The 14,185-nt window shown below is 46.8% G+C and overlaps 39 non-coding genes and 1 pseudogene across 39 annotated transcripts; all 40 read right to left on the bottom strand.

Annotated features, from left to right (window-relative positions):
- Positions 1-229: 229 nt before the first annotated feature.
- Positions 230-348, bottom strand: LOC145147849 (5S ribosomal RNA). The gene has a single exon (XR_013728738.1). It is a non-coding gene; the product is annotated as a 5S ribosomal RNA (ribosomal RNA).
- Positions 349-579: 231 nt separating this feature from the next.
- Positions 580-698, bottom strand: LOC145144257 (5S ribosomal RNA). Its single transcript, XR_013725269.1, has one exon. It is a non-coding gene; the product is annotated as a 5S ribosomal RNA (ribosomal RNA).
- A 228-nt stretch (positions 699-926) lies between these two features.
- Positions 927-1,045, bottom strand: LOC145149312 (5S ribosomal RNA). The gene has a single exon (XR_013730160.1). It is a non-coding gene; the product is annotated as a 5S ribosomal RNA (ribosomal RNA).
- Positions 1,046-1,275: 230 nt separating this feature from the next.
- LOC145143742 (5S ribosomal RNA) lies at positions 1,276-1,394 on the bottom strand. The gene has a single exon (XR_013724772.1). It is a non-coding gene; the product is annotated as a 5S ribosomal RNA (ribosomal RNA).
- Positions 1,395-1,621: 227 nt separating this feature from the next.
- Positions 1,622-1,740, bottom strand: LOC145150746 (5S ribosomal RNA). The gene has a single exon (XR_013731553.1). It is a non-coding gene; the product is annotated as a 5S ribosomal RNA (ribosomal RNA).
- Positions 1,741-1,971: 231 nt separating this feature from the next.
- On the bottom strand, positions 1,972-2,090 carry LOC145143625 (5S ribosomal RNA). The gene has a single exon (XR_013724656.1). It is a non-coding gene; the product is annotated as a 5S ribosomal RNA (ribosomal RNA).
- Positions 2,091-2,324: 234 nt separating this feature from the next.
- LOC145149591 (5S ribosomal RNA) lies at positions 2,325-2,443 on the bottom strand. Its single transcript, XR_013730447.1, has one exon. It is a non-coding gene; the product is annotated as a 5S ribosomal RNA (ribosomal RNA).
- A 414-nt stretch (positions 2,444-2,857) lies between these two features.
- Positions 2,858-2,976, bottom strand: LOC145149688 (5S ribosomal RNA). The gene has a single exon (XR_013730540.1). It is a non-coding gene; the product is annotated as a 5S ribosomal RNA (ribosomal RNA).
- A 229-nt stretch (positions 2,977-3,205) lies between these two features.
- On the bottom strand, positions 3,206-3,324 carry LOC145153343 (5S ribosomal RNA). The gene has a single exon (XR_013733857.1). It is a non-coding gene; the product is annotated as a 5S ribosomal RNA (ribosomal RNA).
- A 227-nt stretch (positions 3,325-3,551) lies between these two features.
- On the bottom strand, positions 3,552-3,670 carry LOC145149608 (5S ribosomal RNA). Its single transcript, XR_013730463.1, has one exon. It is a non-coding gene; the product is annotated as a 5S ribosomal RNA (ribosomal RNA).
- Positions 3,671-3,899: 229 nt separating this feature from the next.
- LOC145155511 (5S ribosomal RNA) lies at positions 3,900-4,018 on the bottom strand. The gene has a single exon (XR_013735947.1). It is a non-coding gene; the product is annotated as a 5S ribosomal RNA (ribosomal RNA).
- Positions 4,019-4,248: 230 nt separating this feature from the next.
- Positions 4,249-4,367, bottom strand: LOC145145313 (5S ribosomal RNA). The gene has a single exon (XR_013726292.1). It is a non-coding gene; the product is annotated as a 5S ribosomal RNA (ribosomal RNA).
- Positions 4,368-4,597: 230 nt separating this feature from the next.
- Positions 4,598-4,716, bottom strand: LOC145155690 (5S ribosomal RNA). Its single transcript, XR_013736119.1, has one exon. It is a non-coding gene; the product is annotated as a 5S ribosomal RNA (ribosomal RNA).
- Positions 4,717-4,943: 227 nt separating this feature from the next.
- On the bottom strand, positions 4,944-5,062 carry LOC145150440 (5S ribosomal RNA). Its single transcript, XR_013731266.1, has one exon. It is a non-coding gene; the product is annotated as a 5S ribosomal RNA (ribosomal RNA).
- Positions 5,063-5,263: 201 nt separating this feature from the next.
- LOC145151494 (5S ribosomal RNA) lies at positions 5,264-5,382 on the bottom strand (annotated as a pseudogene).
- A 230-nt stretch (positions 5,383-5,612) lies between these two features.
- On the bottom strand, positions 5,613-5,731 carry LOC145148840 (5S ribosomal RNA). Its single transcript, XR_013729706.1, has one exon. It is a non-coding gene; the product is annotated as a 5S ribosomal RNA (ribosomal RNA).
- A 230-nt stretch (positions 5,732-5,961) lies between these two features.
- On the bottom strand, positions 5,962-6,080 carry LOC145146243 (5S ribosomal RNA). The gene has a single exon (XR_013727189.1). It is a non-coding gene; the product is annotated as a 5S ribosomal RNA (ribosomal RNA).
- Positions 6,081-6,312: 232 nt separating this feature from the next.
- On the bottom strand, positions 6,313-6,431 carry LOC145150467 (5S ribosomal RNA). Its single transcript, XR_013731291.1, has one exon. It is a non-coding gene; the product is annotated as a 5S ribosomal RNA (ribosomal RNA).
- Positions 6,432-6,658: 227 nt separating this feature from the next.
- On the bottom strand, positions 6,659-6,777 carry LOC145136295 (5S ribosomal RNA). Its single transcript, XR_013720370.1, has one exon. It is a non-coding gene; the product is annotated as a 5S ribosomal RNA (ribosomal RNA).
- Positions 6,778-7,006: 229 nt separating this feature from the next.
- Positions 7,007-7,125, bottom strand: LOC145145141 (5S ribosomal RNA). The gene has a single exon (XR_013726129.1). It is a non-coding gene; the product is annotated as a 5S ribosomal RNA (ribosomal RNA).
- A 230-nt stretch (positions 7,126-7,355) lies between these two features.
- On the bottom strand, positions 7,356-7,474 carry LOC145148414 (5S ribosomal RNA). Its single transcript, XR_013729300.1, has one exon. It is a non-coding gene; the product is annotated as a 5S ribosomal RNA (ribosomal RNA).
- A 228-nt stretch (positions 7,475-7,702) lies between these two features.
- LOC145150366 (5S ribosomal RNA) lies at positions 7,703-7,821 on the bottom strand. Its single transcript, XR_013731186.1, has one exon. It is a non-coding gene; the product is annotated as a 5S ribosomal RNA (ribosomal RNA).
- A 228-nt stretch (positions 7,822-8,049) lies between these two features.
- Positions 8,050-8,168, bottom strand: LOC145148369 (5S ribosomal RNA). Its single transcript, XR_013729256.1, has one exon. It is a non-coding gene; the product is annotated as a 5S ribosomal RNA (ribosomal RNA).
- Positions 8,169-8,398: 230 nt separating this feature from the next.
- Positions 8,399-8,517, bottom strand: LOC145154498 (5S ribosomal RNA). Its single transcript, XR_013734969.1, has one exon. It is a non-coding gene; the product is annotated as a 5S ribosomal RNA (ribosomal RNA).
- Positions 8,518-8,746: 229 nt separating this feature from the next.
- LOC145146199 (5S ribosomal RNA) lies at positions 8,747-8,865 on the bottom strand. The gene has a single exon (XR_013727145.1). It is a non-coding gene; the product is annotated as a 5S ribosomal RNA (ribosomal RNA).
- Positions 8,866-9,094: 229 nt separating this feature from the next.
- On the bottom strand, positions 9,095-9,213 carry LOC145148537 (5S ribosomal RNA). Its single transcript, XR_013729417.1, has one exon. It is a non-coding gene; the product is annotated as a 5S ribosomal RNA (ribosomal RNA).
- Positions 9,214-9,441: 228 nt separating this feature from the next.
- On the bottom strand, positions 9,442-9,560 carry LOC145147694 (5S ribosomal RNA). Its single transcript, XR_013728590.1, has one exon. It is a non-coding gene; the product is annotated as a 5S ribosomal RNA (ribosomal RNA).
- A 229-nt stretch (positions 9,561-9,789) lies between these two features.
- Positions 9,790-9,908, bottom strand: LOC145144717 (5S ribosomal RNA). The gene has a single exon (XR_013725722.1). It is a non-coding gene; the product is annotated as a 5S ribosomal RNA (ribosomal RNA).
- A 228-nt stretch (positions 9,909-10,136) lies between these two features.
- On the bottom strand, positions 10,137-10,254 carry LOC145150876 (5S ribosomal RNA). The gene has a single exon (XR_013731686.1). It is a non-coding gene; the product is annotated as a 5S ribosomal RNA (ribosomal RNA).
- A 230-nt stretch (positions 10,255-10,484) lies between these two features.
- LOC145148146 (5S ribosomal RNA) lies at positions 10,485-10,603 on the bottom strand. Its single transcript, XR_013729043.1, has one exon. It is a non-coding gene; the product is annotated as a 5S ribosomal RNA (ribosomal RNA).
- A 231-nt stretch (positions 10,604-10,834) lies between these two features.
- Positions 10,835-10,953, bottom strand: LOC145147693 (5S ribosomal RNA). Its single transcript, XR_013728589.1, has one exon. It is a non-coding gene; the product is annotated as a 5S ribosomal RNA (ribosomal RNA).
- A 229-nt stretch (positions 10,954-11,182) lies between these two features.
- On the bottom strand, positions 11,183-11,301 carry LOC145133795 (5S ribosomal RNA). Its single transcript, XR_013718766.1, has one exon. It is a non-coding gene; the product is annotated as a 5S ribosomal RNA (ribosomal RNA).
- Positions 11,302-11,529: 228 nt separating this feature from the next.
- Positions 11,530-11,647, bottom strand: LOC145150401 (5S ribosomal RNA). Its single transcript, XR_013731228.1, has one exon. It is a non-coding gene; the product is annotated as a 5S ribosomal RNA (ribosomal RNA).
- A 230-nt stretch (positions 11,648-11,877) lies between these two features.
- LOC145149464 (5S ribosomal RNA) lies at positions 11,878-11,996 on the bottom strand. Its single transcript, XR_013730327.1, has one exon. It is a non-coding gene; the product is annotated as a 5S ribosomal RNA (ribosomal RNA).
- A 232-nt stretch (positions 11,997-12,228) lies between these two features.
- Positions 12,229-12,347, bottom strand: LOC145148383 (5S ribosomal RNA). Its single transcript, XR_013729270.1, has one exon. It is a non-coding gene; the product is annotated as a 5S ribosomal RNA (ribosomal RNA).
- A 230-nt stretch (positions 12,348-12,577) lies between these two features.
- On the bottom strand, positions 12,578-12,696 carry LOC145154932 (5S ribosomal RNA). Its single transcript, XR_013735399.1, has one exon. It is a non-coding gene; the product is annotated as a 5S ribosomal RNA (ribosomal RNA).
- A 229-nt stretch (positions 12,697-12,925) lies between these two features.
- On the bottom strand, positions 12,926-13,044 carry LOC145143812 (5S ribosomal RNA). The gene has a single exon (XR_013724847.1). It is a non-coding gene; the product is annotated as a 5S ribosomal RNA (ribosomal RNA).
- Positions 13,045-13,273: 229 nt separating this feature from the next.
- On the bottom strand, positions 13,274-13,392 carry LOC145150415 (5S ribosomal RNA). The gene has a single exon (XR_013731241.1). It is a non-coding gene; the product is annotated as a 5S ribosomal RNA (ribosomal RNA).
- A 231-nt stretch (positions 13,393-13,623) lies between these two features.
- Positions 13,624-13,742, bottom strand: LOC145149694 (5S ribosomal RNA). Its single transcript, XR_013730546.1, has one exon. It is a non-coding gene; the product is annotated as a 5S ribosomal RNA (ribosomal RNA).
- Positions 13,743-13,972: 230 nt separating this feature from the next.
- LOC145148209 (5S ribosomal RNA) lies at positions 13,973-14,091 on the bottom strand. The gene has a single exon (XR_013729104.1). It is a non-coding gene; the product is annotated as a 5S ribosomal RNA (ribosomal RNA).
- Positions 14,092-14,185: the final 94 nt, after the last annotated feature.

Below are 14,185 nucleotides of genomic sequence, written 5' to 3'. Positions count from 1 at the left end.
AATACTATCCATGCTTATTGCTTTTATGTCTTAAAAGACGCAGAACCTCCTTTGTTTTCGTACGCGAGGCGTGGGACCCACGTGACCGATCGGCTCCGTTCCAAAAATACGAAAACCATGAACCATGAAGCGGAGGCCACCCGAGCATAGAAATAGCAAGAAAGAAAAAAAAACAAAAAAAAAACCGCACGTAAAATCTAAAAAAACGAAAACGGGCAACGAAAAAGGGGGGGTGCAACACGAGGACTTCCCAGGGGGTCACCCATCCTAGTACTACTCTCGCCCAAGCACGCTTCACAGCGGAGTTCTGATGGGATCCGTTGCATTAGTGCTGGTATGATCGCACCCGAAATACTATCCATGCTTATTGCTTTTATGTCTTAAAAGACGCAGAACTTCCTTTGTTTTCGTACGCGAGGCGTGGGACCCACGTGACCGATCGGCTCCGTTCCAAAAATACGAAAACCATCAACCATGAAGCGGAGGCCACCCGAGCATAGAAATAGCAAGAAAGAAAAAAAAATCAAAAAAAAACCGCACGTAAAAACTAAAAAAACGCAAACGGGCAACGAAAAAGGGGGGGTGCAACACGAGGACTTCCCAGGGGGTCACCCATCCTAGTACTACTCTCGCCCAAGCACGCTTCACAGCGGAGTTCTGATGGGATCCGGTGCATTAGTGCTGGTATGATCGCACCCGAAATACTATCCATGCTTATTGCTTTTATGTCTTAAAAGACGCAGAACCTCTTTTGTTTTCGTACGCGAGGCGTGGGACCCACGTGACCGATCAGCTCCGTTCCAAAAATACGAAAACCATGAACCATGAAGCGGAGGCCACGCGAGCATAGAAATGGCAAGAAAGAAAAAAAAACAAAAAAAACCACACGTAAAATCTAAAAAAACGCAAACGGGCAACGAAAAAGGAGGGTGCAAAACGACAACTTCCCAGGGGGTCACCCATCCTAGTACTACTCTCGCCCAAGCACGCTTCACAGCGGAGTTCTGATGGGATCCGGTGCATTAGTGCTGGTATGATCGCACCCGAAATACTATCCATGCTTATTGCTTTTATGTCTTAAAAGACGCAGAACCTCCTTTGTTTTCGTACGCGAGGCGTGGGACCCACGTGACCGATCGGTCCCGTTCCAAAAATACGAAAAGCATCAACCGTGAAGCGGAGGCCAACCGAGCATAGAAATAGCAAGAAAGAAAAAAAAACAAAAAAAAAACCGCACGTAAAATCTAAATAAACGCAAACGGGCAACGAAAAAGGGGGGTGCAACACGAGGACTTCCCAGGGGGTCACCCATCCTAGTACTACTCTCGCCCAAGCACGCTTAACTGCGGAGTTCTGATGGGATCCGGTGCATTAGTGCTGGTATGATCGCACCCGAAATACTATCCATGCTTATTGCTTTTATGTCTTAAAAGACGCAGAACCTCCTTTGTTTTCGTACGCGAGGAGTGGGACCCACTTGACCGATCGGCTCCGTTCCAAAAATACGAAAACCATGAACCATGAAGCGGAGGCCACCCGAGCATAGAAATAGCAAGAAAGAAAAAAAAAACAAAAAAAACCGCACGTAAAATCTAAAAAACGCAAACGGGCAACGAAAAAGCAGGTGCAACACGAGGACTTACCAGGGGGTCACCCATCCTAGTACTACTCTCGCCCAAGCACGCTTCACAGCGGAGTTCTGATGGGATCCGGTGAATTAATGCTGGTATGATCGCACCCGAAATACTATCCATGCTTATTGCTTTTATGTTTTAAAAGACGCAGAACCTCCTTTGTTTTCGTACGCGAGGCGTGGGACCCACGTGACCGATCGGCTCCGTTCCAAAAATACGAAAACCATCAACCATGAAGCGGAGGCCACCCGAGCATAGAAATAGCAAGAAAGAAAAAAAAACAAAAAAAAACCGCACGTAAAATCTAAAAAAACGCAAACGGGCAACGAAAAAGGGGGGGGTGCAACACGAGGACTTCCCAGGGGGTCACCCATCCTAGTACTACTCTCGCCCAAGCACGCTTAACTGCGGAGTTCTGATGGGATCCGGTGCATTAGTGCTGGTATGATCGCACCCGAAATACTATCCAGGCTTATTGCTTTTATGTCTTAAAAGACGCAGAACCTCCTTTGTTTTCGTACGCGAGGCGTGGGACCCACGTGACCGATCGGCTCCGTTCCAAAAATACGAAAAGCATCAACCATGAAGCGGAGGCCACCCGAGCATAAAAATAGCAAGAAAGAAAAAAAAAACAAAAAAAACCGCACGTAAAATCTAAAAAAACGCAAACGTGCAACGAAAATGGGGGGGGGGGGGCAACACGAGGACTTCCCAGGGGGTCACCCATCCTAGTAATACTCACGTCCAAGCACGCTTAACTGCGGAGTTCTGATGTGATCCGGTGCATTAGTGCTGGTATGATCGCACCCGAAATACTATCCATGCTTATTGCTTTTATGTCTTAAAAGACGCAGAACCTCCTTTGTTTTCGTACGCGAGGCATGAGACCCACTTGACCGATCGACTCCGTTCCAAAAATACGAAAACCACGAACCATGAAGCAGAGGCCAACCGAGCGTAGAAATAGCAAGAAAGAATAAAAAAACAAAAAAAACCGCACGTAAAATCTAAAAAAACGCAAACGGGCAACGAAAAAGGGGGATGCAACACGAGGACTTCCCAGGGGGTCACCCATTCTAGTACTACTCTCGCCGTTCCAAAAATACGAAAACCACGAACCATGAAGCAGAGGCCAACCGAGCGTAGAAATAGCAAGAAAGAATAAAAAAACAAAAAAAACCGCACGTAAAATCTAAAAAAACGCAAACGGGCAACGAAAAAGGGGGATGCAACACGAGGACTTCCCAGGGGGTCACCCATTCTAGTACTACTCTCGCCCAAGCACGCTTAACTGCGGCGTTCTGATGGGATCCGGTGCATTAGTGATGGTATGATCGCACCCGAAATACTATCAATGCTTATTGCTTTTATGTCTTAAAAGACGCAGAACCTCCTTTGTTTTCGTACGCGAGGCGTGGGACCCACGTGACCGATCGGCTCCGTTCCAAAAATACGAAAAGCATCAACCATGAAGCGGAGGCCAACCGAGCATAGAAATAGCAAGAAAGAAAAAAAACAAAAAAAAAACCGCACGTAAAATCTAAAAAAACGCAAACGGGCAACGAAAAAGGGGGGTGCAACACGAGGACTTCCCAAGGGGTCACCCATCCTAGTACTACTCTCGCCCAAGCACGCTTAACTGCGGAGTTCTGATGGGATCCGGTGCATTAGTGCTGGTATGATCGCACCCGAAATACTATCCATGCTTATTGCTTTTATGTCTTAAAAGACGCAGAACCTCCTTTGTTTTCGTACTCGAGGAGTGGGACCCACTTGACCGATCGGCTCCGTTCCAAAAATACGAAAACCATGAACAATGAAGCGGAGGCCACCCGAGCATAGAAATAGCAAGAAAGAAAAAAAAAACAAAAAAAACCGCACGTAAAATCTAAAAAACGCAAACGGGCAACGAAAAAGCAGGTGCAACACGAGGACTTCCCAGGGGGTCACCCATCCTAGTACTACTCTCGCCCAAGCACGCTTCACAGCGGAGTTCTGATGGGATCCGTTGCATTAGTGCTGGTATGATCGCACCCGAAATACTATCCATGGTTATTGCTTTTATGTCTTAAAAGACGCAGAACTTCCTTTGTTTTCGTACGCGAAGCGTGGGACCCACGTGACCGATCGGCTCCGTTCCAAAAATACGAAAACCATCAACCACGAAGCGGAGGCTACCCGAGCATAGAAATAGCAAGAAAGAAAAAAAAACAAAAAAAAACCGCACGTAAAATCTAAAAAAACGCAAACAGGCAACGAAAAGGGGGGGTGCAACACGAGGACTTCCCAGGGGGTCAACCATCCTAGTACTACTCTCGCCCAAGCACGCTTAACTGCGGAGTTCTGATGGGATCCGGTGCATTAGTGCTGGTATGATCGCACCCGAAATACTATCCAGGCTTATTGCTTTTATGTCTTAAAAGACGCAGAACCTCCTTTGTTTTCGTACGCGAGGCGTGGGACCCACGTGACCGATCGGCTCCGTTCCAAAAATACGAAAAGCATCAACCATGAAGCGGAGGCCACCCGAGCGTAAAAATAGCAAGAAAGAAAAAAAAAACAAAAAAAACCGCACGTAAAATCTAAAAAAACGCAAACGGGCAACGAAAATGGGGGGGTGCAACACGAGGACTTCCCAGGGGGTCACCCATCCTAGTACTACTCACGCCCAAGCACGCTTAACTGCGGAGTTCTGATGTAATCCGGTGCATTAGTGCTGGTATGATCGCACCCGAAATACTATCCATGCTTATTGCTTTTATGTCTTAAAAGACGCAGAACCTCCTTTGTTTTCGTACGCGAGGCATGAGACCCACTTGACCGATCGACTCCGTTCCAAAAATACGAAAACCACGAACCATGAAGCAGAGGCCAACCGAGCGTAGAAATAGCAAGAAAGAATAAAAAAACAAAAAAAAACCGCACGTAAAATCTAAAAAAACGCAAACGGGCAACGAAAAAGGGGGATGCAACACGAGGACTTCCCAGGGGGTCACCCATTCTAGTACTACTCTCGCCCAAGCACGCTTAACTGCGGAGTTCTGATGGGATCCGGTGCATTAGTGCTGGTATGATCGCACCCGAAATACTATCAATGCTTATTGCTTTTATGTCTTAAAAGACGCAGAACCTCCTTTGTTTTCGTACGCGAGGCGTGGGACCCACGTGACCGATCGGCTCCGTTCCAAAAATACGAAAACCATCAACCATGAAGCGGAGGCCACCCGAGCATAGAAATAGCAAGAAAGAAAAAAAAACAAAAAAAAACGCACATAAAATCTAAAAAAACGCAAACGGGCAACGAAAAAGGAGGTGCAACACGAGGACTTACCAGGGGGTCACCCATCCTAGTACTACTCTTGCCCAAGCACGCTTAACTGCGGAGTTCTGATGGGATCCGATGAATTAGTGCTGGTATGATCGCACCCGAAATACTATCCATGCTTATTGCTTTTGTCTTAAAAGACGTAGAACCTCCTTTGTTTTCGTACGCGAGGCGTGGGAACCACGTGACCGATCGGCTCCGTTCCAAAAATACGAAAACCATGAACCATGAAACGGAGGCCACCCGAGCATAGAAATAGCAACAAAGAAAAAAAAACAAAAAAAAACCGCACTTAAAATCTAAAAAAACGCAAACGGGCAACGAAAAAGGGGGTCACCCATCCTAGTACTACTGTCGCCCAAGCACGCTTAACTGCGGAGTTCTGATAGGATCCAGTGCATTAGTGCTGGTATGATCGCACCCGAAATACTATCCATTCTTATTACTTTTATGTCTTAAAAGACGCAGAACCTCCTTTGTTTTCGTACGCGAGGCGTGGGACCCACGTGACCGATCGGCTCCGTTCCAAAAATACGAAAACTATCACCCATGAAGCGGAGGCCACCCGAGCATAGAAATAGCAAGAAAGAAAAAAACAAAAAAAAAACCGCACGTAAAATCTAAAAAAACGCAAACGGGCAACGAAAATAGGGTGGGTTCAACACGAGGACTTCCCAGGGGGTCACCCATCCTAGTACTACTCTCGCCCAAGCACGCTTATCTGCGGAGTTCTAATGGGATCCGGTGCATTAGTGCTGGTATGATCGCACCCGAAATACTATTCATGCTTATTGCTTTTATATCTTAAAAGACGCAGAACCTCCTTTGTTTTCGTACGCGAGGCGTGGGACCCACGTGACCGATCGACTCCGTTCCAAAAATACGAAAACCATCAACCATGAAGCGGAGGCCACCCGAGCATAGAAATAGCAAAAGAAAGAAAAAAAACAAAAAAAAACCGCACGTAAAATTAAAAAAAACGCAAACGGGCAACGAAAAAGGGGGGTGCAACACGATGACTTCCCAGGGGGTTACCCATCCTAGTACTACTCTCGCCCAAGCACGCTTAACTGCGGAGTTCTGATGGGATCCGGTGCATTAGTGCTGGTATGATCGCACCCGAAATACTATTCATGTTTATTGCTTTTATATCTTAAAATACGCAGAACCTCCTTTGTTTTCGTACGCGAGGCGTGTGACCCACGTGACCGATCGACTCCGTTCCAAAAATACGAAAACCATCATCCATGAAGCGGAGGCCACCCGAGCAAAGAAATAACAAGAAAGAAAGAAAAAAAACAAAAAAAAACCGCACGTAAAATCTAAAAAAACGCAAACGGGCAACGAAAAAGGGCAGTGCAACACGAGGACTTCCCAGGGGGTCACCCATCCTAGTACTACTCTCGCCCAAGCATGCTTCACAGCGGAGTTCTGATGGGATCCGATGCATTAGTGCTGGTATGATCGCACCCGAAATACTATCCATGCTTATTGCTTTTATGTCTTAAAAGACGCAGAACCTCCTTTGTTTTCGTACGCGAGGTGTGGGACCCACGTGACCGATCGGCTCCGTTCCAAAAATACGAAAACCATGAACGATGAAACGGAGGCCACCCGAGCATAGAAATAGCAAGAAAGAAAAAAAAACAAAAAAACCGTGCGTAAAATCTAAAAAAACGCAAACGGGCAACGAAAAAGGGGGGTGCAACACGAGGACTTCCCAGGGGGTCACCCATCCTAGTACTACTCTCGCCCAAGCACGCTTAACTGCGGAGTTCTTATGGGATCCGGTGCATTAGTGCTGGTATAATCGCACCCGAAATACTATCCATGCGTATTGTTTTTATGTCATAAAAGACGCAGAACCTCCTTTGTTTTCGTACGCGAGGCGTGGGACCCACGTGACCGATTGGCTCCGTTCCAAAAATACGAAAACCATGAACCATGAAGCGGAGGCCACCCGAGCATAGAAATAGCAAGAAAGAAAAAAAAACAAAAAAAACCGCACGTAAAATCTAAAAAAAACGCAAACGGGCAATGAAAAAGGGGGGTGTAACACGAGAACTTCCCAGGGGGTCACCCATCCTAGTACTACTCACGCCCAAGCACGCTTAACTGCGGAGTTCTGATGGGATCCGGTGCATTAGTGCTGGTATGATCGCTCCCGAAATACTATCCATGCTTATTGATTTTATGTCTTAAAAGACGCAGAACCTCCTTTGTTTTCGTACGCGAGGCGTGGGACCCACTTGACCGATCGGCTCCGTTCCAAAAATACGAAAACCATGAACCATGAAGCGGAGGCCACCCGAGCATAGAAATAGCAAGAAAGAAAAAAAAAACAAAAAAAACCGCACGTAAAATCTAAAAAAACGCAAACGGGCAACGAAAAAGGGGGGGTGCAACACGAGGACTTCCCAGGGGTTCACCCATCCTAGTACTACTCTCGCCCAAGCACGCTTAACTGCGGAGTTCTGATGGGATCCGGTGCACTAGTGCTAGTATGATCGCACCCGAAATACTATTCATGCTTATTGCTTTTATATCTTAAAAGACGCAGAACCTCCTTTTTTTCGTACGCGAGGCGTGGAACCCACGTGACCGATCGGCTCTGTTCCAAAAAAACGAAAACCATCAACCATGAAGCGGAGGCCACCCGAGCATAGAAATAGCAAGAAAGAAAAAAAACAAAAAAAAAACCGCACGTAAAATTTAAAAAAACGCAAACGGGCAACGAAAAAGAGGGGTGCAACACGATGACTTCCCACGGCGTAACCCATCCTAGTACTACTCTCGCCCAAGCACGCTTAACTGCGGAGTTCTGATGGGATCCGGTGAATTAGTGCTGGTATGATCGCACCCGAAATACTATCCATGCTTATTGCTTTTATGTCTTAAAAGACGCAGAACCTCCTTTGTTTTCGTATGCGAGGCGTGGGACCCATGTGACCGATCGGCTCCGTTCCAAAAATACGAAAACCATCAACCATGAAGCGGAGGCCACCCGAGCATAGAAATAACAAGAAAGAAAAAAAAACAAAAAAAAACGCACGTAAAATCTAAAAAAACGCAAACGGGCAACGAAAAAGGGCGGTGCAACACGAGGACTTCCCAGGGGGTCCCCCATCCTAGTACTACTCTCGCCCAAGCACGCTTCACAACGGAGTTCTGATGGGATCCGGTGCATTAGTGCTGGTATGATCGCACCTGAAATACTATCCATGCTTATTGCTTTTATGTCTTAAAAGACGCAGAACCTCCTTTGTTTTCGTACGCGAGGCGTGGGACCCACGTGACCGATCGGCTCCGTTCCAAAAATACGAAAACCATGAACCATGAAACGGAGGCCACCCGAGCATAGAAATAGCAAGAAAGAAAAAAAAACAAAAAAAAAACCGTGCGTAAAATCTAAAAAAACGCAAACGGGCAACGAAAAAGGGGGGTGCAACACGAGGACTTCCCAGGGGGTCACCCATCCTAGTACTACTCTCGCCCAAGCACGCTTAACTGCGGAGTTCTTATGGGATCCGGTGCATTAGTGCTGGTATGATCGCACCCGAAATACTATCCATGCGTATTGCTTTTTTGTCTTAAAAGACGCAGAACCTCCTTTGTTTTCGTACGCGAGGCGTGGGACCCACGTGACCGATTGGCTCCGTTCCAAAAATACGAAAACCATCAACCATGAAGCGGAGGCCACCCGAGCATAGAAATAGCAAGAAAGAAAAAAAAACAAAAAAAACCGCACGTAAAATCTAAAAAAAACGCAAACAGGCAATGAAAAAGGGGGGTGTAACACGAGGACTTCCCAAGGGGTCACCCATCCTAGTACTACTCACGCCCAAGCACGCTTAACTGCGGAGTTCTGATGGGATCCAGTGCATTAGTGCTGGTATGATCGCACCCGAAATACTATCCATTCTTATTACTTTTATGTCTTAAAAGACGCAGAACCTCCTTTGTTTTCGTACGCGAGGTGTGGGACCCACGTGACCGACCGGCTCCGTTCAAAAAATACGAAAACTATCACCCATGAAGCGGAGGCCACCCGAGCATAGAAATAACAAGAAAGAAAAAAAAAACAAAAAAAACCGCACGTAAAATCTAAAAAAACGCAAACGGGCAACGAAAAAGGGCGGTGCAACACGAGGACTTCCCAGGGGGTCACCCATCCTAGTACTACTCTCGCCCAAGCACGCTTCACAGCGGAGTTCTGATGGGATCCGGTGCATTAGTGCTGGTATGATCACACCCGAAATACTATTCATGCTTATTGCTTTTATATCTTAAAAGACGCAGAACCTCCTTTGTTTTCGTACGCGAGGCGTGGGACCCACGTGACCGATCAGCTCCGTTCCAAAAATACGAAAACCATCAACCATGAAGCGGAGGCCACCCGAGCATAGAAATAACAAGAAAGAAAAAAAAACAAAAAAAACCGCACGTAAAATCTAAAAAAACGCAAACGGGCAACGAAAAAGGGCGGTGCAACACGAGGACTTCCCAGGGGGTCACCCATCCTAGTACTACTCTCGCCCAAGCACGCTTCACAGCGGAGTTCTGATGGGATCCGGTGCATTAGTGCTGGTATGATCGCACCCGAAATACTATCCATGCTTATTGCTTTTATGTCTTAAAAGACGCAGAACCTCCTTTGTTTTCGTACGCGAGGCGTGGGACCCACGTGACCGATCGGCTCCGTTCCAAAAATACGAAAACCATGAACCATGAAACGGAGGCCACGCGAGCATAGAAATAGCAAGAAAGAAAAAAAAACAAAAAAAAAACCGCACGTAAAATCTAAAAAAACGCAAACGGTCAACGAAAACGGGGGTGCAACTCGAGGACTTCCCAGGGGGTCACCCATCCTAGTACTACTCTCGCCCAAGCACGCTTAACTGCGGAGTTCTGATGGGATCCGGTGCATTAGTGCTGGTATGATCGCACCTGAAATACTATCCATGCTTATTGCTTTTATGTCTTAAAAGACGCAGAACCTCCTTTGTTTTCGTACGCGAGGCGTGGGACCCACGTGACCGATCAGCTCCGTTCCAAAAATACGAAAACCATCAACCATGAAGCGGAGGCCACGCGAGCATAGAAATAGCAAGAAAGAAAAAAAAAACAAAAAAAACACACGTAAAATCTAAAAAAACGCAAACGGGCAACGAAAAAGGGCGGTGCAACACGAGGACTTCCCAGGGGGTCACCATCCTAGTACTACTCTCGCCCAAGTACGCTTCACAGCGGAGTTCTGATGGGATCCGGTGCATTAGTGCTGGTATGATCGCACCCGAAATACTATCCATGCTTATTGCTTTTATGTCTTAAAAGACGCAGAACCTCCTTTGTTTTCGTACGCGAGGCGTGGGACCCACGTGACCGATCGGCTCCGTTCCAAAAATACGAAAAGCATCAACCATGAAGCGGAGGCCACCCGAGCATAGAAATAGCAAGAAAGAAAAAAAAAACAAAAAAAAAACCACACGTAAAATCTAAAAAAACGCAAACGGGCAACGAAAAAGGAGGTGCAACACGAGGACTTACCAGGGGGTCACCCATCCTAGTACTACTCTCGCCCAAGCACGCTTAACTGCGGAGTTCTGATGGGATCCGGTGAATTAGTGCTGGTATGATCGCACCCGAAATACTATCCATGCTTATTGCTTTTATGTCTTAAAAGACGCAGAACCTCCTTTGTTTTCGTACGCGAGGCGTGGGACCCACGTGACCGATCGGCTCCGTTCCAAAAATACGAAAACCATGAACCATGAAACGGAGGCCACCCGAGCATAGAAATAGCAAGAAAGAAAAAAAAAACAAAAAAATAACCGCACGTAAAATCTAAAAAAACGCAAACGGGCAACGAAAAAGGGCGGTGCAACACGAGGACTTCCCAGGGGGTCACCCATCCTAGTACTACTCTCGCCCAAGCACGCTTCACAGCGGAGTTCTGATGGGATCCGGTGCATTAGTGCTGGTATGATCGCACCCGAAATACTATCCATGCTTATTGCTTTTATGTCTTAAAAGACGCAGAACCTCCTTTGTTTTCGTACGCGAGGCGTGGGACCCACGTGACCGATCGGCTCCGTTCCAAAAATACGAAAACCATGAACCATGAAACGGAGGCCACCCGAGCATAGAAATAGCAAGAAAGAAAAAAAAACAAAAAAAAAACCGTGCGTAAAATCTAAAAAAACGCAAACGGGCAACGAAAAAGGAGGTGCAACTCGAGGACTTCCCAGGGGGTCACCCATCCTAGTACTACTCTCGCCCAAGCACGCTTAACTGCGGAGTTCTGATGGGATCCGGTGCATTAGTGCTGGTATGATCGCACCTGAAATAGTATCCATGCTTATTGCTTTTATGTCTTAAAAGACGCAGAACCTCCTTTGTTTTCGTACGCGAGGCGTGGGACCCACGTGACCGATCAGCTCCGTTCCAAAAATACGAAAACCATCAACCATGAAGCGGAGGCCACGCGAGCATAGAAATAGCAAGAAAGAAAAAAAAAACAAAAAAAACACACGTAAAATCTAAAAAAACGCAAACGGGCAACGAAAAAGGGGGGTGCAACACGACAACTTCCCAGGGGGTCACCATCCTAGTACTACTCTCGCCCAAGCACGCTTCACAGCGGAGTTCTGATGGGATCCGGTGCATTAGTGCTGGTATGATCGCACCCGAAATACTATCCATGTTTATTGCTTTTATGTCTTAAAAGACGCAGAACCTCCTTTGTTTTCGTACGCGAGGCGTGGGACCCACGTGACCGATCGGCTCCGTTCCAAAAATACGAAAAGCATCAACCATGAAGCGGAGGCCACCCGAGCATAGAAATAGCAAGAAAGAAAAAAAAAACAAAAAAAAAACCGCACGTAAAATCTAAAAAAACGCAAACGGGCAACGAAAAAGGAGGTGCAACACGAGGACTTACCAGGGGGTCACCCATCCTAGTACTACTCTCACCCAAGCACGCTTAACTGCGGAGTTCTGATGGGATCCGGTGAATTAGTGCTGGTATGATCGCACCCGAAATACTATCCATGCTTATTGCTTTTATGTCTTAAAAGACGCAGAACCTCCTTTGTTTTCGTACGCGAGGCGTGGGACCCACGTGACCGATCGGCTCCGTTCCAAAAATACGAAAACCATGAACCATGAAACGGAGGCCACCCGAGCATAGAAATAGCAAGAAAGAAAAAAAAAACAAAAAAAAAAACCGCACGTAAAATCTAAAAAAACGCAAACGGGCAACGAAAAAGGGCGGTGCAACACGAGGACTTCCCAGGGGGTCACCCATCCTAGTACTACTCTCGCCCAAGCACGCTTCACACCGGAGTTCTGATGGGATCCGGTGCATTAGTGCTGGTATGATCGCACCCGAAATACTATCCATGCTTATTGCTTTTATGTCTTAAAAGACGCAGAACCTCCTTTGTTTTCGTACGCGAGGCGTGGGACCCACGTGACCGATCGGCTTCGTTCCAAAAATACGAAAACCATGAACCATGAAACGGAGGCCACCCGAGCATAGAAATAGCAAGAAAGAAAAAAAAACAAAAAAAAAACCGTGCGTAAAATCTAAAAAAACGCAAACGGGCAACGAAAAAGGAGGGTGCAACACGAGGACTTCCCAGGGGGTCACCCATCCTAGTACTACTCTCGCCCAAGCACGCTTAACTGCGGAGTTCTTATGGGATCCGGTGCATTAGTGCTGGTATGATCGCACCCGAAATACTATCCATGCGTATTGCTTTTATGTCTTAAAAGACGCAGAACCTCCTTTGTTTTCGTACGCGAGGCGTGGGACCCACGTGACCGATTGGCTCCGTTCCAAAAATACGAAAACCATGAACCATGATGCGGAGGCCACCCGAGCATAGAAATAGCAAGAAAGAAAAAAAAACAAAAAAAACCGCACTTAAAATCTAAAAAAACGCAAACGGGCAATGAAAAAGGGGGGGTGTAACACGAGGACTTCCCAAGGGGTCACCCATCCTAGTACTACTCACGCCCAAGCACGCTTAACTGCGGAGTTCTGATGGGATCCGGTGCATTAGTGCTGGTATGATCGCACCCGAAATACTATCCATGCTTATTGCTTTTATGTCTTAAAAGACGCAGAACCTCCTTTGTTTTCGTACGCGAGGCGTGGGACCCACTTGACCGATCGGCTCCGTTCCAAAAATACGAAAACCATGAACCATGAAGCGGAGGCCACCCGAGCATAGAAATAGCAAGAAAGAAAAAAAAACAAAAAAAACCGCACGTAAAATCTAAAAAAACGCAAACGGGCAACGAAAAAGGGGGGGTGTAACACGAGGACTTCCCAGGGGGTCACCCATCCTAGTACTACTCTCGCCCAAGCATGCTTAACTGCAGAGTTCTGATGGGATCCAGTGCATTAGTGCTAGTATGACCGCACCCGAAATACTATCCATTCTTATTACTTTTATGTCTTAAAAGACGCAGAACCTCCTTTGTTTTCGTACGCGAGGCGTGGGACCCACGTGACCGACCGGCTCCGTTCCAAAAATACGAAAACTATCACCCATGAAGCGGAGGCCACCCGAGCATAGAAATAACAAGAAAGAAAAAAACAAAAAAAAAAAACGCACGTAAAATCTAAAAAAACGCAAACGAGCAACGAAAATAGGGTGGGTTCAACACGAGGACTTCCCAGGGGGTCACCCATCCTAATACTACTCTCACCCAAGCACGCTTAACTGCGGAGTTCTGATGGGATCCGGTGCATTAGTGCTGGTATGATCGCACCCGAAATACTATTAATGCTTATTGCTTTTATATCTTAATAGACTCAGAACCTCCTTTGTTTTCGTACGCGAGGCGTGGGACCCACGTGACCGATCAGCTCCGTTCTAAAAATACGAAAACCATCAACCATGAAGCGGAGGCCACCCGAGCATAGAAATAACAAGAAAGAAAAAAAAAACAAAAAAAAACCGCACGTAAAATCTAAAAAAACGCAAACGGGCAACGAAAAAGGGCGGTGCAACACGAGGACTTCCCAGGGGGTCACCCATCCTAGTACTAATCTCGCCCAAGCACGCTTCACAGCGGAGTTCTGATGGGATCCGGTGCATTAGTGCTGGTATGATCGCACCCGAAATACTATCCATGCTTATTGCTTTTATGTCTTAAAAGACGCAGAACCTCCTTTGTTTTCGTACGCGAGGCGTGGGACCCACGTGACCGATCA

This window comes from Lactuca virosa, chromosome 1 (genome assembly GCF_052849685.1).
Source record: "Lactuca virosa cultivar CGN04683 chromosome 1, Lactuca_virosa_CGN04683_v6, whole genome shotgun sequence".
Classification (NCBI taxonomy): domain Eukaryota; kingdom Viridiplantae; phylum Streptophyta; class Magnoliopsida; order Asterales; family Asteraceae; genus Lactuca; species Lactuca virosa.
Note: the sequence above shows the minus strand (reverse complement) of the source record. Positions and strands in the feature narration are given on the sequence as shown.